Source organism: Aquarana catesbeiana, linkage group LG10, assembly GCF_042186555.1.
Source record: "Aquarana catesbeiana isolate 2022-GZ linkage group LG10, ASM4218655v1, whole genome shotgun sequence".
NCBI lineage: Eukaryota > Metazoa > Chordata > Amphibia > Anura > Ranidae > Aquarana > Aquarana catesbeiana.
The window spans coordinates 239,187,733-239,209,185 of NC_133333.1; positions in this window are offsets into that span (position 1 = coordinate 239,187,733).

Here is a 21,453-nt window from a genome sequence, read left to right on the forward strand (position 1 = left end):
TCTTTTTAAGGAAATCTTTACCGATGGAAATACATAGACTGTCATCACTGACCTCTCCTTCTGAAAGTACTTGATGTCTGGTAGTTAGGCTGGCAATTAGCCTTTAGCTATATCACCCAACTTGATTCAATATATCAACCAATTTATCCTCTTCGCTCCTCCTGTTATTTCTAACCCCCTCATCTCCGTTTTATGGACAGTAGGGATGATTTACAACAAGGTAAACTGTTTTCTACACCTTAATTTACTTCAATCACACTAACCCTGCTCTCTATTGCAGCTGTGCGCTCTCAGCTTTTGCATGTCCTGTCTTACATAGGATATCTCAGCTTTAACTCCTTTAACTTCATCTGTCAAATTTGATATGGATCTGTTACATATAGTCACTGCTGAGAGTATGTCTCTAAGAGTGGGTTCTGTATTATCCAAGGGCAGGATTGGTGTTTGGGTGCCCTGATATGAGTGTGATGCTGTACTTACTGCGGCCCAGTCAGCAGGAGATCCAGTGCCATCCTCCAGCGGAATAGTGTTATCCATCTCCAGCTGGCCTCCTTCCTCTTCACTAAGGTCGGATGTGGGTGAGGGTGGCTCTTTGGAGGTTTTGTTACCAAACAGGAGTCTCTGAGCAGCCTCCTTGTATTTCTCCTTCTGTGATCTCTGTGGCAATGCGCCATCTTCGGCCTGAGTCACGGGCGGGCTGGCGCCTTCCTTGCCCCGTTTTGGCATGTTAATCAGCCGCAGCTCGAACGGCGAGATATACCGGGCGAGTCACCCACAGTGTGCGGTTCCGATCGGGGGTGTTATCGGGTCGGATGGGTAATCCACAGGATTAGTTACAGGATTCTCGGCGGAGCAGAGGAGAAGTGCGTCCTGCTACATGCGCTGCCTGGCCACGCCCCCCACACCTTAATTTACTTACTGTAATTTGAAACTTCAGTTAGGATTTAAAATCGAACTAAAGGCAAACATTTTCTGGATAGATGTCAGAAACCATGAAATCAGGCCGAGACAGAAGTACGTTTAAATCACACTTTAAAAATAAAAGTAAAAAGAACAAACGTAGTCAAAACATAGCCAAAGTTCAGTAACCGGAATGGCTAGTCAGACAAGCCAGAAGTCGGGGATCAATGTAGTGGAACAGCAAGCAGTATCTGGAGCCAGAAGGGATGTCAGCAAAGCCAGTCTTGAACAGGATTGCAGGAGATAATTTCTATGATGTTGACCAAGGCGAAGGCAGAGATCCACCGGTCTGAACAGCTTAAGTAGGCAGGAGTGACGAGCAGGATATCATCAACAGCTGAGTGACTGTGGAGAGATAGGAGCTGGCAATTAGCCGACAGCTGAGCGGCCAGCTCTGAGAAGGAAGGGCTGAGCCCAGTCCTGACAATAGAATAGGGCAGGATTATGACGCCTGCCATCTTTGTCCCATTGGGGAGATTTCCCTTCACTTCTGCCCTTTTGCCACAAGAAGAGGTTGGAAATCTCTCCAAACTAAGGAAATCCCTGGCAGTCTTGAAAATTTAGTGATAATTTGAAGATTCCCCTCCACCCCATTTCTGTTTTGGTGACCTATCAAGATTTGGGATTTTCTGTCACTTTCAGTGATAATGGTTAGCAGGACAAATAGAGAGGGTGAATCTTCCTAAAAGGGACATAGACAGCAATAAAAACCTGACAGATGTTCTAATCTATCTCCCCTCTATCTAAAACAAAAATGTTTGCCCTTAGTTATACTTTAAGGGGAACTTGGGGGGATGGGTGCTCTAGAATAGTGGTTCTAAACCCTGTCCCCAAGTACCCCCAACAGGCCATGTTTTGGGAATTTCTCTTAGATAATATAGCTGTCCAAAATGCAAAGCAATTGACTTTGATTTAAAGCACCTGTGCAAGATAAAGAAAAATCTGAAAACATGGCCTGCTGGGGGTACTTGAGGACAGGGTGGAGAACCCCTGCTTTTGAATATTTGCCCATTATGGCACATTCAGTGTGCACTCCTGCAATCGTGACAGGTCCAGACTCCAGAAACCACTTTGTCCAATGCTACTACCATCCCTCCCTCCCCTTCATCTGGGTACAATGGCACACCATCTTCTCTGCCATGTGATCTGGGTAGGACAGCACCCCCTCTTATTTGCCACTTCATCTGGGTACCACAGCACACCATCTCCCCTCCGACTTCATCTGGGTAACTCGGCACTCCATCTTACCTGCCTCTTCATCTGGGTGCCATGGCACACCTTCTTTGCCACTTCATCTGGGTGCCATGGCACACCTTCTTTGCCACTTCATCTGGGTATCACAGCACCCCATCTTCTTTGCCACTTCATCTGGGTACCACAGCACCCCTTTTTCTTTGCCACTTCATCTGGGTACCACGGCACACCATCTTCCCTGTCACTTCATCTGGGTACCATGATCCTACTCTTCAGCAAGTTACAGCATCCTTAGCACCCAACTCTATCCATGACATGTACACTGCACAGTGCATGCCATACTCTCTGCTCTATTATTTTCCTTGATAATAAAAATAGAATGTGTTAAAAAAAAAATACAAACATTGCATGATAAATACAGCTAAACTATGAAGCCTGAAAACTTGGTACAAACCCACATCAGGGTTGCTAATCCTCCCTTAGAAGTACATGACAGGTGTCATGATAAATGTGATTAAGTGTTTTTATGTGCATTTGACCAGCTACAGAACACAAATAATTCATCTGTGTAGTTAATTCAAGAGTTGACATGCAGCCTCTTTATTTTTGTTTGTTTCTGTTAGAGCCCATTTTATGTAACCTCAAGTATTTGCTGCGTGGATAAACCAGCTGTCACTTTACTCCCCATCATTGTCAGATAAAATCACAATTTAATTGTAATTTCAGGCTGTTACAACCCCTGTAAGATGCCTGTCAGGTTATGGATGAGATCAAATTTATTTTCCATATTTAAATGAGCCCTTGACAAAAAATGTCTTAATTAGAAGATACTTGCCACCCTTGCTAAGTGAGTGACGACACTATGGTCTAAAAATGGGCTATTGGTAATATTATTAGTGAATAGGTGGGCTGTATTCTGTAAAATAGGCTCAATTATGTATAGACAACCCATAGTTCACGAGACACGGAGGACATAACTAACATGTTAACGCCTCTACATTAGCCAAGTAATCATTTCTTAAGGTGGATTATTAGTTTGAACCTAGGATTGGCATTTGTTTAGTGTTTAATCCATCATTCAGAGAAATCCATTAAATCACAATGGCAGAAAGACTATATGAATTTGTCAAATTGATTTCCTACAGCTTGCTGCTCCACCTCGGTAATATTCCTCCTTCCAACGTTTTGCCTTGGCCTTCTTCTTAGTGAGTAGTGATCTAGTCCAGTGTCCTGGAATGTGTCCAGGGTTCAGGAAACCTAGAGCAACAACTGCCAGATTATCCTGCCAACAACCTTCCCATTATCTACCTTTGGTCATGTAATTATGCATTTTGCCTTATTCCCTAATCCACACGTGCCTCATTGATTGCTAGTTTTTCATTTTGTTTCTGTGAAGTTAGGCCAATTAAAGCTTACTGAGCTGGGGGCCAGGCCAGACGTTGTATTAATTCTTCTTATACAACATCTAAGCCAATAATAAAAACACAGAGATCATTAACAGCTCTATTTGTTTGCCATCTGGGAGTGGGTTTAAGTGTCACTGAGGCTCAGGGATTGTATTGATGTTCCTGACACAGACTGATCCTCCATGTCTTCCCAGTCCTCTAGCCTCAGACAGCGACTGCTCACTACGTCCCTAAGGCAGAACAAGCGTATTGAAGAAGAATAAATCAAAGTACAGGAACGCTGAGCTAAACTAGCAGGATTCGTATTCTAGTGAGCATTCTGTTACAATAAGAAAAATAAATCATTTTGCGCTATGCAGTGATTTATACCTTATTACAGTGGAACAAAATATATTGATAACTTTGGTGCAGCTTTTTTTTTTTTTTATTTTTTTTTTTTTTTACAAATGAATGGTGCAGCTATTTAATTTCAGAAACTGGTATCTGTATAAGATGGAGCACATATGTACTTCTTGTTTAGGATTTATTTTGTTTTTTTCAGCACTGACTTTTTTTTTCTAAATAACTTACTCTGTTTTTATGATTGTTCAACAATCAAAAAAAGAGTAAGTTATTTAGAAAAAAAAAAAAAAAGTCTCAAACTGTGCTCAAAAGTATACATACCCTGGCAGAAATTGTGACATTTTGGCCTTAATATTAAAATTATGACTGATCATGCCAAAAAAAGCGTCTTTTATTTAAGAATGGCAATCACATGAAGCCATTTATTATCACATCGTTTTTTGGATCCTTTTTTAAATCATGATAACACTAATCACCCAAATGCCCCTGCTAAAAAGTAGAGGAGGTAGAAAAGAACAGTCAAAAGACCTGTGTAACAAGATAATGAAACTTTACAAAGATGGAAAAGGGTATAAAATGATATCCAAAGTCTGGAATATGCCAGTCAGTACTGTTCAATCACTTAATTGGAAAATTTGGGGATCTCTTGATACCAAGCCAAGGTCAGGTAGATCAAGAAATATATCGGGTGTCAACACTTCCCTCTACTGAAAGCCTTTTCTTGGGCAATACCCTCCTTCTTGCCCAATCAGGCCATCCAAAACATATGATTAAAGGGATACCGGTTGGCCAGTTTTTGAGAGTCAGATGTATCTGTAGCAATGATACTACTTTTGAATATGAGGCTTCTGCTTTATATAGACGTTTCCTGGACAGAGGCTACCCGAGATGGATGCTCAACAGAGCGTTGTCTATTGCAAGGGGGAAGAGTAGAGTTATTATCTAAAAAGAATCCCAGCAGGGTCAGCAATCTAAATAAAATTAGGGAGCAAGATCTCAGACTCAATATTTCCACCCCCTTCAGTGCAGAATTGGACTCCATAAGGAATATTCTTCTTAAACGACTACCGATTTTATATACTGAGGAGATCTGTACAGAGATTCTAAAGGACGGCGTAAATGTGGTATCCCTTCGGGCACCTACCCTAGGACGCTCCCTGTCCCCCAGTTTCTTTAATAGGCAACCAGTTAAATCTTTAACATGGTTGCACTGCAGGGGGAATTACAAATGTGGGGCCGTTGAATGTCCCTGCTGTAGGTATAGTTGGGGGGGAAATAAGTTTATCTCCATGTCCAATAAGAGATCATTTAATATTGACTCCTTTTTATAATTGTAATGCAAGCTTTGTGATTTATCTAATTTTGTGTAGTGCCTGTTGTGTCCAATATGTGGGGAGGACAACTAGACGTCTAAATAAATCTACATATATAGCTAAACTTCATTTCATGTCATGGAGGTAATAAATCCACCATTCAAGTTCGTCATAGACAAGAGTAGAGTCCCAAAGAGAGGTGGAGATGCCTTTCGCCTTCTATGCCGCAGAGGGGAATTCTGGAATTCCATCTCCAGACTCTCATCCCTTTGGGTTTGAACTTTTAATGGGATGTGAGACTTTTTTATGAATAAGTCCCGGAGCCTCCCTGCGGCCCAGCAGCATACATTTATTATGCAGGTAGTTTATAATATACTCTATTTTGCTTTATCTTTGCCTTTTGCGCCATGTTCGTTTACTAGTTCATTTTTCCATCCCTTTCCAGTATCTGTATTTTGTTTGATGGAGAATATATATATATATATATATATATATATATATATATATATATATATATATATATATATATATATAAAAAGATTTGACATGAAGTATCAAATGCACATCCATAAAAGCTGGTCACCCCCTACCAATCTGAAACCGCCCATATGCAAATAAGTACCTACAGACAATTGGCCATTACAGTACATATAAAACCATCAAACATATATAGATATAACCATATAAAGAAATTTGAACAAAAAAGAAAAAAAGTATCATATATATGTATATATAATCAGAGGACAAACTTCAAATGACACACAAAAAAGGAAAAAAAAAAATATATATATTTTTTTCCTTTTTGTGTGTCATTTGAAGTTTGTCCTCTGATTATATATACATATACCGTATTTATCGGCGTATAACAGGCACATTCATTTTAAGAGGGAAGTTTCAGGAAAAAAAACTTAAATTTTAAATAAGGAACTTTGAAGCAAAATAAGGGTCCATGCCCATCTGCAGCCTCACCATTGCCAACAATGCAGCCTGATCAATGCCCACCTGCAGCCTCACAAGTGCCATCAATGCAGCCTCATCAATGTAGCCTCACCATTGCCATCAATGCAGCAGCCTCACCATTGCCATCAATGCAGCAGCCTCACCATTGCCATCAATGCAGCAGCCTCACCATTGCCATCAATGCAGCAGCCTCACCATTGCCATCAGTGCAGCCTGATCAATGCCCATCTGCAGCCTAGAGGGAACAGGGAGGGGGCGGGACAAGTGCCGACAGATTACATACAGCGAGAATCTCCTATGATAGACAGAACAGTGGTCCAATGGCAGCCCAGGAGACAGGGCTTCCTATTACAGAGACAGGAGATTCTCACTGTATGTAATCTGACGGCGCTCGTCCCGTCCCCTCCCCTCCGAGGCAGCTAAAATTGAAGTATCGGTGTATAACACGCACACACTATTTGCACCCGATTTTCATTGTGAAAAAGTGAGTGTTATACGCCAATAAATACAGTATATGATACTTTTTTTCTTCTTTTTTGTTCAAATTTCTTTATATGGTTATATCTATATATGTTTGATGGTTTTATATGTACTGTAATGGCCAATTGTCTGTAGGTACTTATTTGCATATGGGCGTTTTCAGATTGGTAGGGGGTGACCAGCTTTTATGGATGTGCATTTGATACTTCATGTCAAATCTTTTTCTTTTGCTTATTGTTAAACAAAATGAGATGATGTGTGTCTACTGATACCCACCCACACCTGTGGACACGTGTGTGGGAGGGGAGGGTGGGGGGCTATTTAAGGAATGTCAGTAGCACACCTCAAGGTGATGTGTAAGCACAGTGTAGCTGTGCTAAACTAGTCCACCTCTGTTCCGGTTACTGCAACCGTGGTGTGTGTCATTGTTTGCATGAAATATTCAATAAATTGGCTGCACACAGACTTGATGGAAGTCTTCTTCCTTCATTCCCCCCACCGCAAACTCGCTCATCCATGTCTTTCCTGCCAGCCCCGCGCTTACCCCATCCAAGTCGCGGCTTTGGCGGCTTCCTCCCCTACGTCTCCCCCGAGTCCCGCCAGTTACTACTCCTCCTGGCCATTTAGGACTTAGGACTTCACAGCCAATCGGGTCTCAGGATCTGTTTCCTGATTGGCCTGGAGGAGAAACAGGAAGACATTAGTGAATATTAATTCGCTAATGTTACACGACTGGGTGGGCTCGAGGCGCAGTACACTGCGCCCCCGAGCCCACCCTTTTTGAAGCCAATTGGAGCCTCTGGCTCTAATCATGTGCTTCAAGGAAAAAAAAAAACAAAAAACAAAAAAACTTTAGAATCTATGTGTCCAGCATGTAGATTATGGGCCTGGCGCATGGACTAGGGGGGTGGTGCCCCCATGCCCTGCATGAGCAGCCGCCATTTCTGTCCAGTGGCAAAAATAGCTGGTTGTTGGCTTGTTTGTATCCAATGTCATGCGATCGCTATTTAATACCAGCCATACACGGTTCGAATTTCGAAAGAATTTTCTTTTGAAAACCGTATCCAAGAATTTTCTTACGAATTTCGCACCATTAGTGAGCTGCAGCAACGGATGATTTTCGTGCGGCAATCAAATTTGAGGAATCGGACATGTTGGAAATTTTTTGAAAAACGAACGATTTTCTAATCAATGATGGGAGAATCGTGCGAGAAATGTAATAAAAGAATTTACGGAGAGAAAAGAAGATTCCCAGCCACGAAAATTCTTTTCTGTAGCAACATGAGGTGAAATTGAAGGCTTGGTCGGCCGAATTTCGAAAATCAATGGTGGCATTATCAGATCACAAAAAAAAACGAACTTTCTGATTTTGAAAAGAAAATTTGTTTGAACTTCGACCGTGTACGGACTGCTTTAGTGATCACATGATTGTAAGCTATGCTGTTTGGATCCTGAATGAATGCTATATTTGAGAGGGTAGCAGTCAGATACAGCCCTGTCACAGAACTAGAGGCCGGTACAGGTGTGTAGTATGCTAGTTCTTCTTAAGAGTATTGTGCTGAGGTTCTATAATGGATAGCAGGTAGAGGGGGGGTAAAGCACCCCCCACCCCCTTTTACAGGGTTTTAGCACTTAAGAATTATTGTGTATTTCATAGCTTACACAAATGAATAAGCCCCCTTTTCACCATCTTATCACAGCTTCCTTTGCTGTTTAAGAAATTATATGATTGGAGACTTAATTCAATTTGCAGTTGATTCCTCCTTCCTCTCTGTTTGTTCTGTGTCCTGTCATTTGCAGACTTCATCATCATTTGTCTGTTCTTCCTTACAGCAAGGTGGATACAAAAGCCGTTCTCTTGGAGACACGCATTCCCAGAGCAGCGGGGACATAAGGGGATAAACCATTCCCACTGATATTGCACTTCATTCCGACTTGTCACCATATTAGAGAATAAGCTCTATCACTCTGTCGCTCGCAGGCTTAGCTGAATGCTCTTCTGATTACAGTGGGATGTATGAAGGATGGACTGAGTGTTTGTGTCCAGCACATTCATTGTTTGTGCTCAAGATTTATTGGTAGTTTTCTCTATTGACTAGAAAGTTCCAATATAACATTTTGCTCACATTCATCACTGAAACACATACATTTAGTGGACTGCAGTTCTTTTTTTTTTAACTTCCAGGGTGGATCTTTTTTTATTTATTTTTTTAATGGCGAGTAGTAGTTTGTATGCAAAATATTTTTTCTTTCTTTTATAAAATAGGAGGAAATGTGATGTAAGGTGCTAAAAGCTAATAGGCTCTTGAGTAGGGATCAGAACATGCAAAAAATTAGTTTGAACACCGTTAAAGTCTATGGGACACGAACGTGGAAAATCAAAAGTGCTAATTTTAAAGACTTGTATGCAAGTTATTGCCATAAAAAGGGTTTGGGGACCCGGGTCCTGCCCCAGGGGACATGTATCAATGCAAAAAAAAAAAGTTTTAAAAACTTGACGTTTTTTCGGAAGCAGTGATTTTAATAATGCTTAACGTGAAACAATAAAAATGAAATATTCCTTTTAAATATCGTGCCTGGGGGTGTCTAAAGTATGCCTGTAAAGTGGCGCAGTTTTCCCATGTTTAGAACAATATCACAGCAAAATGACATTTCTAAAGGAAAAAGTCATTTAAAACTGCTCGCAGCTGTAATGTATTGTCGGGTCCCGGCAATATAGATGAAAATCATTGAACAAAAACGGCATGGGTCCCCCCCCCCCCATCCTTTACCAGTCCCTTTGGCTCTGGTATGGATATTAAGGGGAGCCCCGTACCCAAATCTAAAAAAGAAATGGCGTGGGGGGGCCCCCAGGCACTATATGCTTTGAACAGCAGTATATATACTATACAACCTGCTCTATATACTCTGCAGAAAATTGGGCCTTTGGTGTTGGTGGTACCAGAGCACTGTAAGCCCTCACAGTCAATCTTGTTGGGTGCAGGGATGGGCCCTGCTGTGAAATATTATATCAAGATTTGGAATGACATGCCCCAGTTAAACAGGGGCAGAAAAATTGGGCCTTGGGTAGTGGTGGTGCCACAACACTAAGCCCTCGCAGTTACGCTTGTTGGGCACAGGCATGGGCCCTGCGTTGAAATTTTATATCAAAAATTGTAATTACATGCCCCTGTTAACCCTTTCATGACTAAGCCTATTTTTGAAATTTGGTGTTTACAAGTTAAAATCAGTATTTTTTGCTAGAAAATTATTTAGAGCCCCCAAACATTATATATATATATATATATATATATATATATATATATATATATATATATATATATATATATATATATATATATATATATATATATATATATATATATATATATATAATTTTTTTTTAGCAGAGAATCTAGAGAATAAAATGGCGATTGTTGCAATATTTTATGTCACACGGTATTTGTGCAGTGGTGTTTTAAACGCAACTTTTTGGTAAAAGGGACACTTTCATGAATTTAAAAAAAAAAAACGTAAAGTTACCCCAATTTTTTGTATAATGTGAAAGATGATGTTACACCGAGTAAACAGATACCAAACATGTCACGCTTTATAATTGCACGCACTCGTGGAATGGCGACAAACTACGGGACCAAAAAAATCTCCATAGGCGATGCTTTAAATTTTTTTTTACGGTTACCAGGTTAGAGTTACAGAAGAGGTCTAGTGCTAGAATTATTGCTCTTGCTCTGACGATCGCGGCGATACCTCACATGTGTCATTTGAAAATCATTTACATATGCGGGCGTGACTTCCGTATGAGTTTTCTTTGCTGTACGAGCTTGCGGGGATGCTTTAAAAAAAAAAAAAAAAAAAATTCTTATTAATTTTATTTATATTTATAAATTGTGTTTTTTAAAAAGAAAATTTTTGATCACTTTTATTGCTGTCACAAGGAATGTAAACATCCCTTGTGACAGTAATAGGTGGTGACAGGTACTCTTTATGGAGGGATCGGGGGTCTAAAAGACCCCCGATCCCTCCTTTGCACTGCAAAGTATTCAGATCGCCATTTTCGGCGATTCTGGATACTGTATATTTTTTTAAAACCGGCGCCATTGGCAGCCGAGTAAACAGGAAGTGACGTCATGACGTTGCTTCAATGTTTAGGATTAGGAGGCTGGAACGAAGCCACTCACAGCTTCGTTCCAGTCTGTCCCCGGCCGCTGGGGTGGCCGATTGGTCATCGGGCCTCCTGATGGAACGGGAGGCCCGGTAAGAGCGGCGGGAGGGGGGGCGTCCCCTCCTGCTCCTCCAGTATAACAGCCGAGTGGCTTTTAGCCGCATTGGTTGTTATAACTGGATAGCCGATCACCGGCTCTAAAAAACAGTTATGGGATAATGCCTGCAGCTGCGGCCATTATCCCGGTATAACCCTGGAAAGCCGAGTACGCACATCTGCGTACGCTCAGCGGGAAGGGGTTAAACAGGAGCAAAAAAATTGGGCCCTGGGTGGTGGTGGTACCACAACACTGTAACCCCTCACAGATACTCTTGTTGGGCGCAGGAAAGGGCCCTGCTGTAAAATATTATATTTTTATAAATGTGAGCCTATCAATGGAGTCTGCGGACAGGCGCACTCTATGATCCCTTACAAACCCTCCAGCAGCACTGAATGTGCATTCAGAAAGAACGCTGGATGCAGGACAGGCCAATAGCTCAATTGCATATTGAGCAAGTTCTGGCCAGTGGTGCATCCTCAAGACCCAGTGACCCAGTGGATGCTCTGTTGGAAAGGTCTCAAAGTCTGCTCTTGCCCCTAGATATTCCTGCACTATGTGATGCAGACGCTGGCGATGGTTGCTTGAACCGATCAGACCTTGGCGCTGAAGACCGAAAAATTGTTTAAAGGCATCGGTCAGCTGGCCACCTTCTCCACCGCTCTTCCTCTGACTGAACAAAGCCTCAGCAGCACGTTGTCCAGCACCAGGAAATTGTAACCTCCCAGGTTCTGCAAATGCATTGCACAAACCTACCTTCAAGGCCTTCTGAAGAATGTTTCATCCTCTGCTCCCTCTGCGAAGGCAGGATGAGTTCTGCAACCTTACCCCCTTGTAACGTGGATCAAGAAGGGTTGCCAGCCAGTAATGATCCCTCTCCTTGATACCACAAATCTTAGGGTCCTTTCGCAGGCTTTGCAGAATCAGGGAGGCCATGCAGTGTAAGTTTGCAGAGGCATTCGATTCTGAGTCCTCTGGGTCACTAAGGATCACATGATCCGTAACAACCTCCTCCCAGCCTCATACAACTCCTTGGGTTTCTGGGGACTGAAAACCATCCCTTGAAGACTGCTGCTGAGTGTTATCCTCCACGTCCATGCTGACACAATCCTCCTCCTCTTCTTCCTGTGTGTTTGGCGGGCCCGCAGGAATGCTATCTGGATAAAGGGGGCCTTGAGCGGTAAGAAAGTCCTCCTCTTCCTCTCGCTGTTCTACCTCAAGTGCCCTGTCCATTATTCTACGAAGCGTGTGCTCCAACAGGAAGACTAGAGGGACAGTGTCACTTGATGCATGCATTGTCGCTGCTCACCATCATTGTGGCCTCCTCAAATGGTGACAGGACAGTGCATGTATCCTTGATCAGTTGTCACTGGCGTGGCGAAAAGAAGCCAAGCTCCCCTAACCCTGTCCTGGTGCCATACTCGCACAGGCACTCATTGATGGCCCTCTGCTGCGTTTACATCTGCTGCAGCATTGCCAACGTTGAGTTCCACCTCGTGGGCATGTCATAAATGAGGTGGTTGGTGGGCAGGCTGCATTCCCTTTGAATGTCAGCCAGCCTAACACTGGCATTGTATGACCGGTGGAAATGACCACAGACTTTTCTGACCTGCCTCAGGAGATCCTGTAAGCTTAGGTACCTGCTCAAGAACCGCTGTACCTCCAAATTCAAGACGTGTGCCAAACATGGAACATGGGTCAAGTGTCCCTGTCGGAGGGTGGAAAGAAGGTTGGTGCCATTGTCGCATACAACCATTCCTGGCTGAAGCTGGCATGGCATCAACCACCTCTGAGCCTGCCCCTGCAGAGCTGACAGAATCTCTGCCCCAGTGTGGCTCCTGTCCCCTAAGCAGACCACTCAAGCACTGCATAGCATCTTTTTGCCTGACTGCGTAGCCCCTTGAACACTTATGGAGCACCGCTGGTTCAGAGGACAAATCTGCAGAAGAGGCCATAGAGGAAGAAGAAGAGGGGGTGGAGGAGAGAACTGTGGCAGAATCACCACTAGCATTTTGAAGGTGTGATGACGGAACTGGCTCCAACAATACTGAACTCTGTCCTGCATCCTTCCCAGCTGCCAGCAGAGTTGGCCAGTGCGCCGTGAAGGAAAGGTAACGTCCCTGCCCATGCCTGCTGGACGATGAGTCAGCAGTAATATGCACTTTACTGCTAACCACCCTGTCCAATGAGGCCAAAACATTGCCTTCCACATGCCGGTAGAGAGCCGGAATGGCCTTCCTTGGAAAGAAATGGCGTTTTGGAACCTGCCACTGAGGTAGAGCACATTCCACAAATTCACGAAATGGGGCAGAGTCTACCAGCTGAAAAGGCAGCAGTTGCAGTGCTAGCAATTTGGCCAGCTAGCATTCAGATGCTGAGCATGTGGATGGCTGGGATTGAATTTCTTTTTATGGTTCAGCAATTGGGGTAGGGAAATTTGCCTGCTAAAATCAGATGGTGGTGTACTGCTAACAGATTGGCTGCAAGTACTTTTGCTATTGCTGCACCTTCATTCCTCTCAGTGCAGGTTTTTGAGAGGACTGGAGGTATAGTGGGATTGGAGATCCCAGATGAGGAGCAAGGAGAAGTCTGCCTTTTTCTTTGATGTGGGTCTTTCAAGTGCTGTTGCCAACAGACTGCATGGCAAGTCGTCATATGTCTGGTCAAGCATGTGGTGCCCAAGCGGCTGCTGTTCTGGCCACGCTTGATCCGCTTTAGACATAGGTTGCAAAAAGCAATGGTGAGATCTGTTGCACACGTGTCGAAAAAGGCCCACACCAAGGAACTTTTAAAAGTCAGCAGGGAGTCGGCAGGGCCCTGCTCCTGTGGAGCTCTGCTGTGTTATGCAATAGGGTGGCTACCTGCTAGAGAATATCCTGCCTTGTTGGAGTTGTGCCTCCTCCTCTTCCTCCTCTCTTCGCTCAGGCACCCAAGTAGGGTCAGTGACCTCAATATTCCCTCCCTCCTCGTCACTGGAGTAAACTTGGCAGTATGCTGCAGCTGGGGAACATGACTGCCAGCTTCTTGTCCTTCTTGGGCACCCCCCTCTCTAGGCTCATGTTATGCCCTTCCTCAACCTGGGAACCAACATTGGAGCCTTCAAATCGCTGCACATCCTCCAGAAGCATGTACCCATGACTGTAGTCGAATCGTTCTGGGGACTCCTCCATGCATGATGGTGGGGCTACGGAAGGAGTGACTGGACAAGGAGCCGGTGGAATAGCCTGCTTTGGCAGCTGCATTGGAAGGCAAACTACTCTGAGCCTGGGTGACAGAGGATGAGGACGGCTTTGTTATCCACTCCACCAACTCTTCTGCATGTTCTGGCTCAATAACATGGCCAGCAGCAGAAGAAAAGGACAAACGTGCCCCACTGCCACCTGCAGAGGATGTGCCATGTCCATGACCAGCACTGTTGACTGTAGACACAGAGGCTGCTTGCCCTCTTTTAGTGGCCTGTGAGCGTCTGCCTCTCCTTGGTGGCCTTCCAGACATGATGTATATTTTGCTTTGCAACACCACACTACACTGTATTAGATACTGTGTACACCGCCTGCACTGTATTTTATACTGTGTACACCACCAGAAGTGTAGTAGAAACTGTACACACTCATAGCTCCCAACTGTCTCTGATTTCGAGGGACTGTCCCTGATTTGGAGCAATGTCCCTCTGTCCCACTTTCCCCTTCATTTGTCCCTCATTTTGGTCTCTGATCTATATAGTTGTATATAAAATGAACTTCTTAGCTTTCAAAAAGTGTTTCCCAGTGCTGAACCTTTCACCCAATTTCTAAATTGCTGCATTTGTAAAATTTAAAAGCCAATATAAAGGAATAGTAGTGGCAAAAAATAAAACCCTTGTGGATTTAATTGACCTTTTTTTTGGTTAATTCTCCTTTAAGGGGGTGTGGCAGGGTGCCTACATACATTTGCTAGTAGGTGTCCCTCATTCCCATCTCAAAATGTTGGGAGGTATGCACACTGTATTAGATACTGTGTACACCGCCTGCACTGTATTAGCAACTGTACTACGGCTGCACTGTATTGTGTACTGTTTACACCACCAGAAGTGTAGTAGACACTGTACACACTGTATTAGATACTGTGTACACCGCCTGAAGTGTATTAGAAACAGTGCACCACGGAATGCACTTTAGATATAGGTTATACTGGAACACTGGATGCAGAGTGTGCGTGTGTGTGTATATGTGTGTGTGTAATGTATGTATGTATGTATGTATGTATGTGTGTGTGTGTGTGTGTGTGTGTGTGTGTGTGTGTGTGTATATATATATATATATATATATATATATATATATATATATATATATATATATATATATATATACATACATATACATACATACATACACACACCCTGCCTGAAGTGTATTAGAAACAGTACACCACAGAATGCACTGTAGATATAGGCTAAACTGTATGCAAGAAATGTATATATGAGAGACGCTCTGCTGCCATATAACTAAGTTATGCGGTAAGCAAGTGGGTAATACTGTATACCTGTCTATGCATTTATTAAGTCTAGCAGCATAAGGATTAAAAATTGCTTGTTAATTGAGAGAGATTAGTTTTGCTTTACTGAAGAAATGCTACAAGGCACAATATACAGTAGCTTATAACCAAGTATGTTTGATCTTTAATCAGATTTGAGCAGTCAGAACCATAAAAAAAATATTGCAGACTGGTTTGTGAGATTTGATGCATTGAAAAAGAATGTGTGCTGCACTTGAGTTCTGTCTATTGTTTGTCTTTTGAGCTGACACAAATGTATATTCTGTAGGAATATAAGCTGAGACCTAGCCTGAGATGTGCAGTTTCTTGGGTATAATGCTGCTCATAATACCACTTCTGATGGTCTGAGGTCACCAGATGTACTGGAAAAGGGCCATACGCTTTTCAGATTGTCCATTTCTTGTCTCTATTCAGTACTTTTTAAACATTGTAGGACACTTCTGAGAAAAGAAGCTGCGTGTGATCTTCTCTAAAAGTGAGTTTTTAGAAAGTTTAAAGAAAGGGAAAAAAAAAACAACTGCCATGCTCCGTGTCACCTAGATAAGACATTATGTGCCCCCACTTGGAAATATAACAGCCAACAATACTGCTCAGATGGACTGTCTGTTTTTCTTCCAAAGAACAGACACTTTCTATACGGCTCATTGTCAGAGCAAAACGCATTTCATCTTACTGCAGCTTTCTAAACTCTGTGCTGCTGCCAGCATGAGAAATTTGCTTTCTATAGATAAAGAACAAACCTAAAATATCTCTACCAGCATGGGGGATAATTTACTAAAAAACAGAGCCTAGAAAACCTCAGCAGAAGTGGAGCAGGTGCCAAAGCTATCGATCGGATTGTGTATTTTGTTTTGAAACTTTTTTTTTTATTTGTAAATTACTTTTTATTCGGTTTTATGACATAAAAACAAACAATAACCCGCATAAAGAGGAAACAACCACTGGTTACAGAGTAAAAAACATCCCAGTGTAAAACAATAAAAAGGCATAGAAAGGCAACCCCCCCCCCCCCCCCCTTGGAAACTTTCTTGATTGCTGTGAGATCTGTGTTGGCACCGTTCACTTCTGTGTTTTTTTGTTTGTTTACTTTGTTACATTATATTGATTATGATGGAACAGATCTTATCATACAATTTGCATACAGATTCAGTAGCATTGGACTTCACCAAAGAAAAAAAAATGTGAATGGTATCATCAATTTTCCAAGAAACCAGAAATAAAGACCGTTTGAGTCACAGGTGGCCTGTGCTTTTGATGTAAGGATATGCCCCCAACTTTTTTTTTTTTTTTCTTTCATTTGATCATGTAGTGGTTGTAGAACAGATCCAGGATTCGTTTGGCTGTTTGGTCCCAGGTTCCATTCCCTGATGGGCACCATAGCAGCCAGGCACACAGTACTTCAGTCACTCGAGTCAGAAAACAGGCCGTGCAGGTCTTTTTGTAATTTATTTGCTGGATTAACTTGGATGGGGTGAGCGTGAACCTTGGGATATTCCAAAAAAGAACTAACAAAATTGCAATGGAGGACACAAACGCTGATCTGCTCCTTCAGGTTGTAAGTATCCTCTTGAACATGAAGGGTTAATTAAACTTCAAAAGCCGGAACTCCTTAACCGGAGTAAAGTCCTGAATGTACTGTAGTGCATTCTCCCAAAGATGACAAGGGGAGGTCTCTAGAATCCATAAGGCAGGTACTCGCTGTGCCCTGGGTACCATGTCTCCTGCGTTACCAGCCAGTCTCTGTACTTGGTGCCTCTAGACTAGATCCTCCTATAGATCCTCCTGCACTGTTTCAGGATACTCAGGGCAGACGTCTCTGAGCTCTAACTGGAGATGGGACCCCAAAAGGATTTCTTCAGTGCTGTAGTTAGGCTCCCAGGGGTGCCTCAGCCCTCAGGCTGGGTCTTACTCCCCCAGAAACAAGAGACTGCTGTTTCATGCCCCAGCCTATGTATACCCCTCTCATTCCCGGCTGATCACTCATCATACTGACCAGGCATTGGCTTAAAAAGCATGAATATGCAGGCCAGGGTCAAACTCCCCCAGTTCATCAGGGAGAGTTGCACTGCTTTGAAACTGCCAAGGCTGGTATGGAGAGCTGAGAGCTAAAGGGTTAACTCTGTTTTTTTTTTTTTTAAGAAAAAAATAAATAAAATAATATAGCATATACAATTGCTACACAAGTCATATTGTAATTAAATGTTATTAAAAAATTACCTTTCCTTTTTAACCACTTCCCGCCAGCCTATAACAGGATGACAGCCGGGAAGTGGTTCTGTTACCCTGCTGAGCGTCATATGACGTCCAGCAGGATAACATGGCGGCGCACGCCTTTGGGGGCGCACAGCGCGGCGATTGTGGCATGTCAATCTGACACGCCGTATCTCCGATCGTGATAAGAAGCCTCTGACAGAGGCTTCTTGCCACGTGATCAGCTGTGACCACCAATCACAGCTGATCAGCTGTGACCACCAATCGCAGCTGATCATCGCGAGAACCAGGACGTCATCTCTCCCTGTCAGAGGGGGGGTCTGTGCTGATGATCAATGCACTGATTATCAGCACAGCCCCTATCAAATGTACCCATAAGCTGCCAATCAGTGCCCCATCATAACCCCTTGCCAGTGCCCAATAAAGTGCAAATCAGTGTCCATCACAGTGCCAATCAGTGCCCAGCATTAACACCTGTCAGTACCTGCCCAATCAGTGCTGCCCATCAGTGCCATCTATTAGTGTCCATCAATTCCGCCTATCAGAGCCAATCAGTGCCCATCAGTTCTACATATCAGTGCCTCCTCACCAGTGCCCATCAGTGCCGACTCACCAGTGCTCGTCAGTGAAGGAGAAATCACAATTTTATAACAAACGAAGAAAAACTTTTTTTTTTCAAAAATATCGGTATTTTTTAGCTTAGCAAAAAATAAAAAGAGGTGATCAAATACCACCAAAAGAAAGCTCTATTTGTGGGAAAAAAATTATAAAAATTTGGTTTGGGTACAGTGTTGTATGACTGCGCAATTGTCATTCAAAGTGCAACAACACTGAAAGCTCAAATTTGTCCTGGGCAGGAAGGGGCCAAAGTGCCTAATAATGAAGTGGTTAATCTGCAGCAGGAGTAATTTTCTTTAACCGCTTCCCGACCGCCGATGTACGTCGGCAGAATAGCATGGGTGAGCAAAAGGGCGTACCCCCTCCGTAATCCTGGGCTAGCAGGTCTGCGCACACATCGGGAGCGTGCCCGCGGGTCCTGCAGACTTGATGTTAGAGAGGCAAGGTATTTTTCTGTTCTGCCTAGTGACATGACAGGGATCTACTGCTCCCTGTCATTGGGAGCAGGGATCTCTGTCATGTCCTAGGCAGCCCATCCCCCTAGAGTTAGAACACATTTAACCCCTTGATCGCCCCCTAGTGTTTAACCCCTTCCCTGCCAGCAACATTTACACAGTATTCAGTGGCTATTTTTAGCTCTAATCGCTGTATAAATGTCAGTGGTCACAAAAATGGTGTCAAAAGTGTCTGATCTGTTCCCTGCAATGACGCAGTCCTGATTAAAAATTGCAGATTACTGCCATTACTAATTTAAAAAAAAATGTTATAATAAAAATGCCATAAATCTATCCCCTATTTTGTAGACCCTATAACTTTTGCGCGAACCAATCAATATGCACTTATTGCGATTTTTCAAAATTGTCAGTTTTTTTTTTTTTTTTGTTTATAGCGCAAAAGCGCCACAGAGGTGATCAAATACCACCAAAAGAAAGCTCTATTTGTGGAAAATAAAAGGATGTCAATTTTGTTTGGGTATAAGGTCTCACGCAATTGTCAGTTAAAGCGACGCAGTGTCGAATCTCAAAAAATTCTCTGGTCATTAGGGGGGTAAAATCTTCCAGGGCTGAAGTGGTTAAAATGTAATATGGCAACATGGAAGCATGTTGATGTGCAGAACATCCACAGAAATGCCTTTTCCCTGCTTGTGTGATTGGATCACAGGTTTTTCCAGAAGTTAATGAGAAAATTAGTGTAATCAGAAACAGCACCAGCAACCTGGTGGCTGCTGTTTCCTTTTGGTTGTTGGCTGTTGGCCGTGCCATGGGATAGACCCAAGTGTTTGTTCAAGTACTTCTGTGGGCTCTCTGCAGTAATCCAGTTCTCCCCTGCGCTTCCCCTGGGATAGGTTGGATGTGTCCACGTGCACCACCTTGTTTTTATCTCCAGTTGGCGCCAGTTCAGGCCATTTGTCCTTTACCATAGGATATGCATATAATGTCCACTGTATAGCTTCAGAGGAAGAGCTAAGTCTCGAAACACATCAAACTTTGGGCAGGAACATTTGGTTGCAATTACACTCCTGAAGGGGAGGGTCCGACTATTATTATGCATAACCTACAAATTGCTGTATGTACATTCGATGGCCTGGAATTTTTTTTTTTTTGTATGTGGTGTTTCAATAAAGTTTTGTACTATGTTTTTTACACAAATACATTGTTGTATATATTGCCCTCACTAAGGCCCCTGCCACCCGTTGAACCATTTATGATTTTCCCAGAAGTCTGCACTAAGATGCAAGTAAAATTTTAGGCATCCTCTGCAATAGGATTTATTTAATGAGATACTTTCTAAGGATTAATTGCATCTAATTGGATGCGGCAACGTTCCTCAATAGAACTCTGCCAGTGTATAAGCTGATTAGATTGAACAAAGATACTCCCATTCAGGAACTAGTCTTCCAAAGACATAGTTGCACACATAGCTTTTTCTTAAAATGTTACTAAACCTAGGACCCTGCATTCACTATATCTGGTCTGCCACAGTACACAGAACATGGAAATGCAATTATTTTCGTAAATATAAACTGCTAAGTACCTTTTCCCATCAGCAGTATATAGCAGTCTTGTGACTTCTATTAGTATCTGGTTAAAGCTTATAGGAGGGGGTTTTCATTCTACTCTCACGGTCCTATGAGGCAGGACCACTGACCCTCTGTCTGGACAGTGCTGATTGGCCCTGTGCTAATCACATGCACCCTCGCCAGCCATACACACCAAACTGAGCATGTGCAGAGTTTCCTTATGGCTCTGTCTTATCAGGAGATGCATTGGGGACAGTGGAAGAAGGGAAGGATCAGAGAAGACAGGACCAAACAGCCTTTTTACACAATGCGGATGATTAACCCCTTAGGTTTCACAGTGAGTATAACAAGCATGCTTTACTACATATACAGAATGATTTAATTGTTGTGGGTTTAGTAACACTTTAAGAACTGGCTATGGCTCTGCTACAAAATGCATTAGAGCCCTTTCACTCTGGGGCGGTTTGCAGGCGCTATTGCGCTAATAATAGCGCCTGCAAACCGACCTGAAACAGCCGCTGATGTCTCTCCAATGTGAAAGCCCTGAGGGCTTTCACACTGGAGCGGTGCGCTAGCAGGACGGGGAAAAAAAGTCCTGCTAGCAGCATCTTCGGAGCGGTGAAGGAGCGGAGTGTATACCGCTCCTTCCCCGCTCCTGCCCATTGAACTCAATGGGACAGTGCGGCTATACCGCCACCAAAGCGCCTCTGTAGAGGCGCTTTGTGGTGGTTTTTAACCCTTTCTCGCCCGCTAGCAGGGGGTAAAACCGCCCCGCTAGTGGCCAAATACCAAAGGTAAAGCGCCGCTTACAATAGCGGCGTTTTACCGCCGATCCCGCCCCAGTGTGAAAGGGCCCTTAAGGTCCTTCCAATGTACATTACCCAAAGAGGGTTGTTTTTTTTTCAACAAACGTGGAGTTACTCTTTAACACAGACTCTTCAGGTGGTATAACACTCCAGCCTGTCCCAAAAATTAAAGAATAAAAAAAACAACCTATTTTAGTTGGGTGATAAGTGCATTGTGCAGTTGTTGTGCGTTTTTTGTTTTTTGTTTTTTTTTTTGTTTGTTTTTTTTTTTAGTTGTGTTTTTAAACCCTGCTTTACAAAATGTTCTAGGTTATTTATACACAGTAGAGTGGTCCATTAGTGGTAGCATAG